General features: G+C 45.4%; 1 long non-coding RNA gene across 2 annotated transcripts; it reads right to left on the reverse strand.

The window, feature by feature from the left end:
* Window positions 1-1,021: 1,021 nt before the first annotated feature.
* Window positions 1,022-7,210, reverse strand: LOC135387070 (uncharacterized). 2 transcript variants are annotated; one of them, XR_010420829.1, is made up of 7 exons: window positions 7,013-7,210; window positions 6,262-6,330; window positions 4,494-5,924; window positions 4,324-4,422; window positions 4,062-4,204; window positions 3,763-3,942; window positions 1,022-2,544 (listed from the first exon to the last, which is right to left on the reverse strand). It is a non-coding gene; the product is annotated as an uncharacterized LOC135387070 (long non-coding RNA). The 2 variants fall into 2 exon arrangements; XR_010420830.1 differs by having other exon boundaries at window positions 4,062-4,208.
* Between the last annotated feature and the right edge of the window lie 1,034 nt (window positions 7,211-8,244).

Consider the following 8,244-nt stretch of genomic DNA (forward strand, 5'->3'; position numbering starts at 1 on the left):
GAGGGCATCTGGCAACACGTAGGAATTCGAAACTGAAACCAGAACTACACGTGGAGCAACCAAGCTTGGCGTCCATTCATTTAAAACCGAAACCGAAACTACAGACGGCCAAAGCTTGAAAACTAGAGGGCGCTTGGTGGGAACCGAAACTACCTGGCGCTCTGACGCGGCAACCAAACCAGGTGACGGACTGACATCAACCCGATCGGAAAAATACTATTAAATGTCATCAGATGTTATTGCCTGTTATTAAATGTCATTTGTGTGTTATTACATGTCATTTGCGTGTTATTACATGTCATTGCGCGTTATTACATGTCATTGCGTGTTATTAAATGTCATTAAACGTGCATCCAGGTGCCCATCAAACACTATCGACACGTGAGTTCCCATTGTTTACCCGAGTTAACCGTTACCTTATCCTGGCGGCGCATGTTATTGAAACCTGGGAACCCATTGTTCACACTATCGATACATGATTTCCATTGTTTTCTGATATATCTTATCGTGCGTGTGCGTGTCGCATGTAACCTGAGCGGCCCATTGTTACCAAATGCAATATCTATCACTACTCTGTTTATACATTCATCGTTTTTATACCTTTACTTGCACCACGTGTTGAATCACATAATTTTCTTTTGTTGAAGCGGTGTCATTTAAGATAAGCACTAATTTGTTTAAGAAACACAGACTTCGTTAGAGTTGCATCTACAATCTATAGTTGAGCTTATGACTGCGTTATATGTGTACCTGAAATAGTTAAATATTGCCGTTCTCACCCGTATGGTTGTCCGCCAGGCAAGGGGTGCTCCACCGTTTGCCAAGTCGCCAGCAGTATATCAGTATTTGTTGTCCTTTAGATGTCGATATCTGGATTTGATCGATGCAAACTGCCAAACTCGCGGAACGGGTATTCCTCTTTGAACCTTTTCTTTTTAGATATTATTTTATTTTGTATTTCTTTTTATATGAGGAATTCGTGTGGTGTACTCGAGCGTTACTCTCAAATAGTTTGCATGTGTGAGTGTGGTGAAAAAGAAAAAAAGAAAAAACGCTTTTCTTCTCATCAAATGTTATTTCAACTCCCTATCCTAAAATTTTGTCGCAAACTGGATTAGAATATACCTCTGCAGAGGTACAGCTTATGTGAAGAAAAGGTATAAATTCTATACCTCCACTGGGGTATATACTATATATACCTTTCCGGAGGGTATAAATTTATACCCTAAAAGGTACGAGTTATTGCACTGGCGATTTATACCCTAAAAGGTATCAATTTTTCTAACAGTATAGGAGAACATGAACTCGCGAGGAATATCGTCCGGCACAGAAGATACATCGCCACTGAGCACAGCCGCAAGGGTCTTGAAACCAGAATCTCTTGAAAGCCACAGTCTTGAAACCAGAATTTCTGTCCAGCACATTGTTGTACTTGTGGCGCACTCTCTGTACTCCCACTGTTTGCGGGGCACTTTCAAGTTTTAGACCAACATTTTCCATTACATTGACAGCCCCGTGGAGAGTGTTTCCTAGCCGATCGAGCTGCTTTTTGCTGTCGGATATCACAGTGAAATGTGCATTGATGAAGCAGATGTCAGTCTTAACCTCGTCGCTGGAAATAGCCCCCTGTGCAGATCGAACGGCGGCTGCTGCATCGGGATCGAAGCCCCTAACGACACAACGAACATCTTCAAAGTGCAAACCAAAGTACCGCACTACTTCTAACCAAGTTCCCCATCGACTGACGACTGGCTCCGGAGGTAGCGGAACATCTGGCAACTGTTCCTTAAATGCGTTAATCCGTGAAGGACATATGAGGGAGACATCTTTCACTGTTGAAATTAACTTGTTTACGGTCGGATAATTATTCCTAACCTCTTCGCACACACGGTGAAGTCCATGAGCAAGGCACGTGATGTGCGTTGCGTTTGGATAAAATACCTTAAGATGTGACCCGGCTGTCAACATGTAGGAAGTTGCATCAGTTGTCAAGATTAGCACTTTATCGTGTTCCACCGGTGGCTGCATCGAGAGCAACGACGCGTTCACAAAACGTGCAACCGCCTCTCCTCCCACCTTGTGAATTGTCTTGGAGCAAAGTAAATACGGTCGTGTTGGTTCTTCAGTGAGTTTTCCTATGATTTGGTTAAGCACAAACATGCCCTTGACATCAGTTGTTACGTCTACAGACACCCATATGGGGGAATCGCCGATGTCGCACCTAATTTCACGCACTGTGGCTTCGAAGAGCGGTGCAAGGTACCCGTTTCATAGTGTGGATTCATGTGGCACAGTCCGTTCACAATATTTTTCCAGGAAGGAGCGGAATATAACGTTTACTAGTTTCTTCCAAGGGATGTTTGCAGCAACCATTGCCCGTGTCAGATCTGTGACGAAGGTGCTTTGCCCGCTACTGGTTGTTCCATCAAATGCATCATGAAGAAAAGGTTGACATTGTTTAGATTCGTTGTATCTCTCCAAGTTCTTCCTGTCACAGGCTGTGTTTTCATGTTGAGTGAGATGATCTTTCTTGTCACTTGTAACCTGCGGGACGGAACGATAACATGTCACTATTAACGCATGAAATGAACGAATTTACAAGGAGAGTAAAGTGTAGAAAACTTTGTGAAAGGAGAACTCGCTTTTTTCTGACATGCCCTGCAAATTACGACGCTTCCATCAGTCGTATAATGCGCGTACCCTTCCAGCCACTTTTTGAGGAGCTCCCTTTTAGCTCTCTTTGTTTTCGGCATGGCAAACTGACGCCAAAGCTATTGAAAGGTGACTAAGACAAGGGAGATCTCACTATTGGAACGCGTGAAATGGAAACCACGTGACCACGTCGCATGACGGCTCATCATCAGGTGCCGCCATCTACTGTATGTAGACCAAAGGAGGCTGCAGCGTGTGAAGCAGATGCCTTGTATTCCGTCAACAGACGGAACCAGTGTGTGTGAGCGGACCCGCACTATTTCTGTCAAACTACCTGAATGAATGAATGAGTAAAATAAACTTGGCGCGGAGTAGGAGGAGCCGAAGACTTGAACTTGGCCGATAACAACTTTTTGTGTATACCGCGTGTCCGACGAAAATTTCCGCAGCCCATTGTACGAATAGATCGATAAACGGAAAACGGAGGCGCTGCTAGTCGTACTTGAGTTAGAAACAGGTTCTACACCACGAGTAGAACCTGACTCCTCAAGTTTCTAACTCAAGTACCACAATGATCGCCTCAGTTTTCCGTTTATCGATCTATTCGTACAATGGGCTGCGGAGATTTTCGTCGGACACGCGGTATAAGTATATCGCAAACGCCATGCAAAGCAAACGAAGCAACAAAGCGAAATACACCTTTAGGTACTTCTCGACACTTCTTTTCTAAATCGGCACGTATTGCCAGGAAAGGCAAAAAAGGCAGTAACATCAGCGTGCTAAGGCGTTCCCCTAAACCCCATTCGTGCTTAAAACATTGAAAGGCAGCATCTGCAGGTGTCTGGGCTAAAAAGCGTATGCCTGAAAATCCGCTCTCTGGTCGTCACATAAAAGCGCTAAAACCTGGGGTAAAACACTGACTAAAAAAACAAACAACACAGCACTACTGTCAACACGCATGTTTACGCATGTTTACGTGTGTTGACAATACCGCCGTGTTTGTCTTTTTAGTCAGTGTTTTACCCCATAGCGCTTTTACGTGATGACATATTCCAAGCAGTTGAACCACTGATGTTATGTGACATTCAGGAAGGAATCTAAAAAACGCACCTGTGTAGAACAAGAATTCGTCGTCTTGGACCTGGGAAATGTCAGTTGTGTCACTTGCCTTTTTCCTCAACACAAAATTTTGTTGTTCCAGCTCAGCGACTTGTAGATGGAGTGCATCATGTTCCATGCGCAGGTGTGTGCAGTTTGTTCACAGGTAGGACACTGGATCTGTCTGGACCGCTGTGTACACAAAAGAGGACATAACTGAAACGAGCATAACGATATTCATGTCACAAGGCGACTGCGAGAGAATGATGCTAATGATCTCAACGACGCATATATTGAAGGGAAAAACTAACCGATTCCGGTCTCGTCATCAGACAGAGATGTTGTCAACATGACTCACACTTTCTTCATGGGAATAACCATAATTTCCCGAAGAATCACCGTTCCTCATACATGACAGGCTGCTCGCCCTTTTCGCAGCAAGGAACGTGTAGCGCTGCCTCGAACGAGAACCAAACAGAAGCACAATGAAAACTGACGTCACCAATAAAAGATTTCCGTCTACGCTGGTCGACAGCTTGGCAAATTCATTTTGTGAGGTTTTCTGATCTATACCTTTCGTGTATATCGTCAGCTTTTCGAGCCTGTTCCTCTCGTCGTGGCTGAACTTCGATGGAATGTAGTCGACGTCTACCGGGTCGTTGGATGGACAGCCTTTACAAGACAAAGAAACGAACATGAAGTAGCTACAAAGTGTCCATTACCTTCGTGAGTATTGTACTAACCCGATACGAAGTGGACCTCGCAGATCCGCGAGTTATGGTTTGGCATCCATAACTCACTGTTGGGGTCAGCCCTCTTCACAGCGAGAGCCCACTGCTTTCGCTGTTTAGCGTTCCACGGGAATCGGAAAAGCTTAAATCCTTTCTGCGGTGAGTTCGTGCAACCATACACTGAACGCCCACCCATAATATTTTCAGCGTCACAAGGAAATCAACGCGAAATCGAGCCACAACCGCCAAACACTATGATACAGCCGCGGAGAGCTAGACACGGAAGTAGAGTGTCACATGCTCAGTGACGTCAGTTCCGCAAGAAATTACCGGAGACCTATTTTCAGACGCGGGAGCCAGAAGCCTTCGCTGCTTCGTGAGGCTGTCGTGCCTGTCCATCGATCAGAGACGATTTATTTTGAAAGCCTGATACTGAAGCGTTTGTATCACAAAAGTTAATTTTTACGGCTTTATTTTTGCACCGTAGATTTTTATTTATTTTGAGGAATTTATTCTCGAAGTTTATTTTGCGAGCTGTAAACCAGACTGACTCCGCGTCCGTTGCTGAAAACATTGCTTTAACAGAGAGCTGGGTGCCTGAAACGCACTTATGGTTCCTCAAGTTGGTGGTGCCTGTCTTGTCACTGTTGCGCGGGTACACTTTCTTACACTGCTCGCATGCAACGAAGCCTTCTACAACATCACATTTTTCGTTCACGATGTCACCAAACTTTGTCCACACGGCCGGGTTCCCGTCTCTCGCTCTGACAACGAGAGCACCCGAGTTGCACAATTTTTGAATCGGCTGCAAGTTTTGAGCCTCCGTGCTCTCACCGAAGAGCTCACAACGACAAGCAAAGGTAAACCTTTCAACAAACGCGATGTAGAGAGACTTCTGGAACGCACGGAATGCTACCTCTCTGGTGCTCGAGCCGTTCGAGACGCCAGAATGCCTCTTCTCCCGTCTTGGGCGTGAATGGTCGAAGGTGATAGTAGTTGGTGATAGTAGTGACAGGGGATAGTACGACCTAGGCAGCCAAGAATGATATCTTTTTGAACTACCTCTATGTCTCACCTACTGCGACACATAAGAAAGCTGAAGATTATGGGCCACGCATTGCCAGAGCAGGATAAATTAGGCAAAGGCAAATCAATGTATGAGCAATACTACTGGACAGTAACAGGCACAGTTATGAGAGAAATTATAAGCTACATGAAACAGAAGTTTACGGACAAGGTTAGTGCGTTGGGTTGCTCTCAGAGATTCAGCAAACCCTTCCAGCTGCTCCTGTGATTGGAATGGGGACGGTACAATTGGAGGTGCTGATGGCTGTCTGGCTCTAGGGCCACTGATTTTGGCAGCTACTGTCTCCAAGATGTCACTCTGCTCTTGCTGTCTGATCCTGAGGACTTGTAGCTGTATCGGTACTTGATGCTGAAAATCTAATGGTAGATGACAATTACTATATCGCAGATGCAAGTATCAACAGTGGACATAATGCAATTTCCAAATCTAATCCAAATGTAATCCAAATTTTTGTACTAGGTCAAAACAGGGCAAGTGAGCATGACACACAACAAAGCGGTTTCCCATCGGTTGAGAGCTAACCATAGGAACATGCTTGCTGAAGCGCAGGAAATGTACGTTCATGTCCCAAAACAAAAACAAAAAAAGTGTCCAGGATAATTACAGTTGGAAAATATTCACTTCACAAAAAGTGAAAACGCATCTTCATAGTGGTTACTACTGCAAACAAGATGCACACAAAATAACACTCACCACTTGAGCAAGAAACTGACCAGGTGGAGGGACGTGAACCTTCCCGTGATATCGCAGAACTATGTTCTTCTACAGAGAAAAGTTGGTCACCTTATTAGTGCTACACATGGCACAGTACTCAGTGCCCCAAGCGCCATATGCAATACATCATGAACACAAACAATGGTGCGGAAGTGACATGTCTAGTGGCGCTGTTGTCGTGGCGAACATGCCTTACATACACATACATACAAATTTACTGCTCAGTGAAGAAGTTTAATACATGCCAAACGAAAACTTGAGAAGCGCACAGCAACGCACACAACATGCAGAGAAGTGAGCAATTTCATAATTTTTCCATGAAACGATGAAGTCCCTTGCATGGCTAATGCACATCTTGTGCACTAGGAGCGACCAGGTCAACTCAATACATGGTATGTCACACGTACCAATCACAAATATGTTACATACAAAAACTGACGAGGATTGAAGAACTTGAGCCGAGACACTAGAATGGCATAATGCAATGCTTAAAGTGTAACTTAATAACCCAAGCGGCACGCAATATTGGGCCCATATTGGCTGGCCGTTGGCGATACGGGTCCAATATGGGGCCCGTTTCCCCAAGATTTCCCCCATATTCGCTGAAACTGAGCAATATGGGTCCCATATTGCCCAGTTTGAGTCAATATTGGGAAAATTCTGGCAATACGGGCCTCACATTGCCCGTGTACCCCCCATATTGACTGAATATACAGAAAATGGTACGTACCCGTGTTGCGCAAATGCCGAAGCAGCACGGCAAAATTGGATGTTGAAGCGTGTGAAATGCCCAATTCAATACGTCGTTACATCCAACAACTTCCCGCAGATGATACACATTGTTCGAAACAGTCAACATACGTGGCAATTCCATTGTAACATTCATTAGACCACCATAACTTAATGACTTAACTTTCCACATTCTGGCAACAGCCGCCATCTTTCTTTGCGATGCCAATGCCACTCGGTCGAACCGACTGAGAGCGAGCGTGGTCGTTTGAGCGAAATCACGCGTCCTACAACTAGTGCGCATGCGCGACAGTGGGATCGGGCGTTTTATACGGGTTAAAATGTCGCTGGTTCCTCGAATGGTAACGGAATTACGGCAGGTCAAATAAAAAACACAACGTTTGATAGAAAGGGATGGCTCTTCTGTAAAGTTAGGTGCTTTCAAGTTACTGCAAGCAGTGTGAGTTGCTCTGGCGTATGTCCGTCACCGTCACGAAAGTGTTTCATTCCTTTGTACTCTCGGAGCGGGTTGGAAATTTTGGTTTATAGACCGTTGCGATCCCAATGAAGGCTTCTGAGGGATGTGTGGCATTGGCCAGAGGAGGCACAGTAAGCCGGTTTCGCGGCCGCGCAAATAGTGTCGCCACTGGCATTTCCCGCCAAATTCCGGCTATTTACTTTCCATTGGCTCCGGTCTCCCACGTGACCCTTCTCGATCATGATTGGCTGAGGCTCATTTAACCGGTGGATTCGCCCGCGTTCGTTTCTCCGAGGCGCCGACCCGTCTGACCGTTGTGTAGCTCGCGTCTGCCTATGTGAGCAGGCGGTGATTTCGTTTCGTGGATTTCGAAGATCTTCGAGCCATGGATGAACGCCTGAATGAAAGGTAAGCAGACAAACGTATGATGCATGTCAGTGATCAGACGTTTAATACTGTCGCCTAACTGTGTGCACCTTGCCCCGTATTACATCACTTTCTGCCGGTTAACAGTCATGATCTGGTTGATGATTCTGCGTGGCGTTGCTTCTTGCGTTTTGTTCCGCTGTTTGAATGTGTCTGATGCTTAATACACTGGTGTGCATGAAAAGGAGAACAGCGTGCATCGCGTACGCAGGGCTCCTCCAATTTTGGCATTAGTCGACATTAGACGCGTAACGCTGGCATGTCTTATAGAGCGTATTCAGCCAATTAACGTTGCCTGTGCTCGGGTTTACCATATTATTAACAGGTTC

This window comes from Ornithodoros turicata, chromosome 3, assembly GCF_037126465.1.
Source record: "Ornithodoros turicata isolate Travis chromosome 3, ASM3712646v1, whole genome shotgun sequence".
Classification (NCBI taxonomy): Eukaryota; Metazoa; Arthropoda; class Arachnida; order Ixodida; family Argasidae; genus Ornithodoros; species Ornithodoros turicata.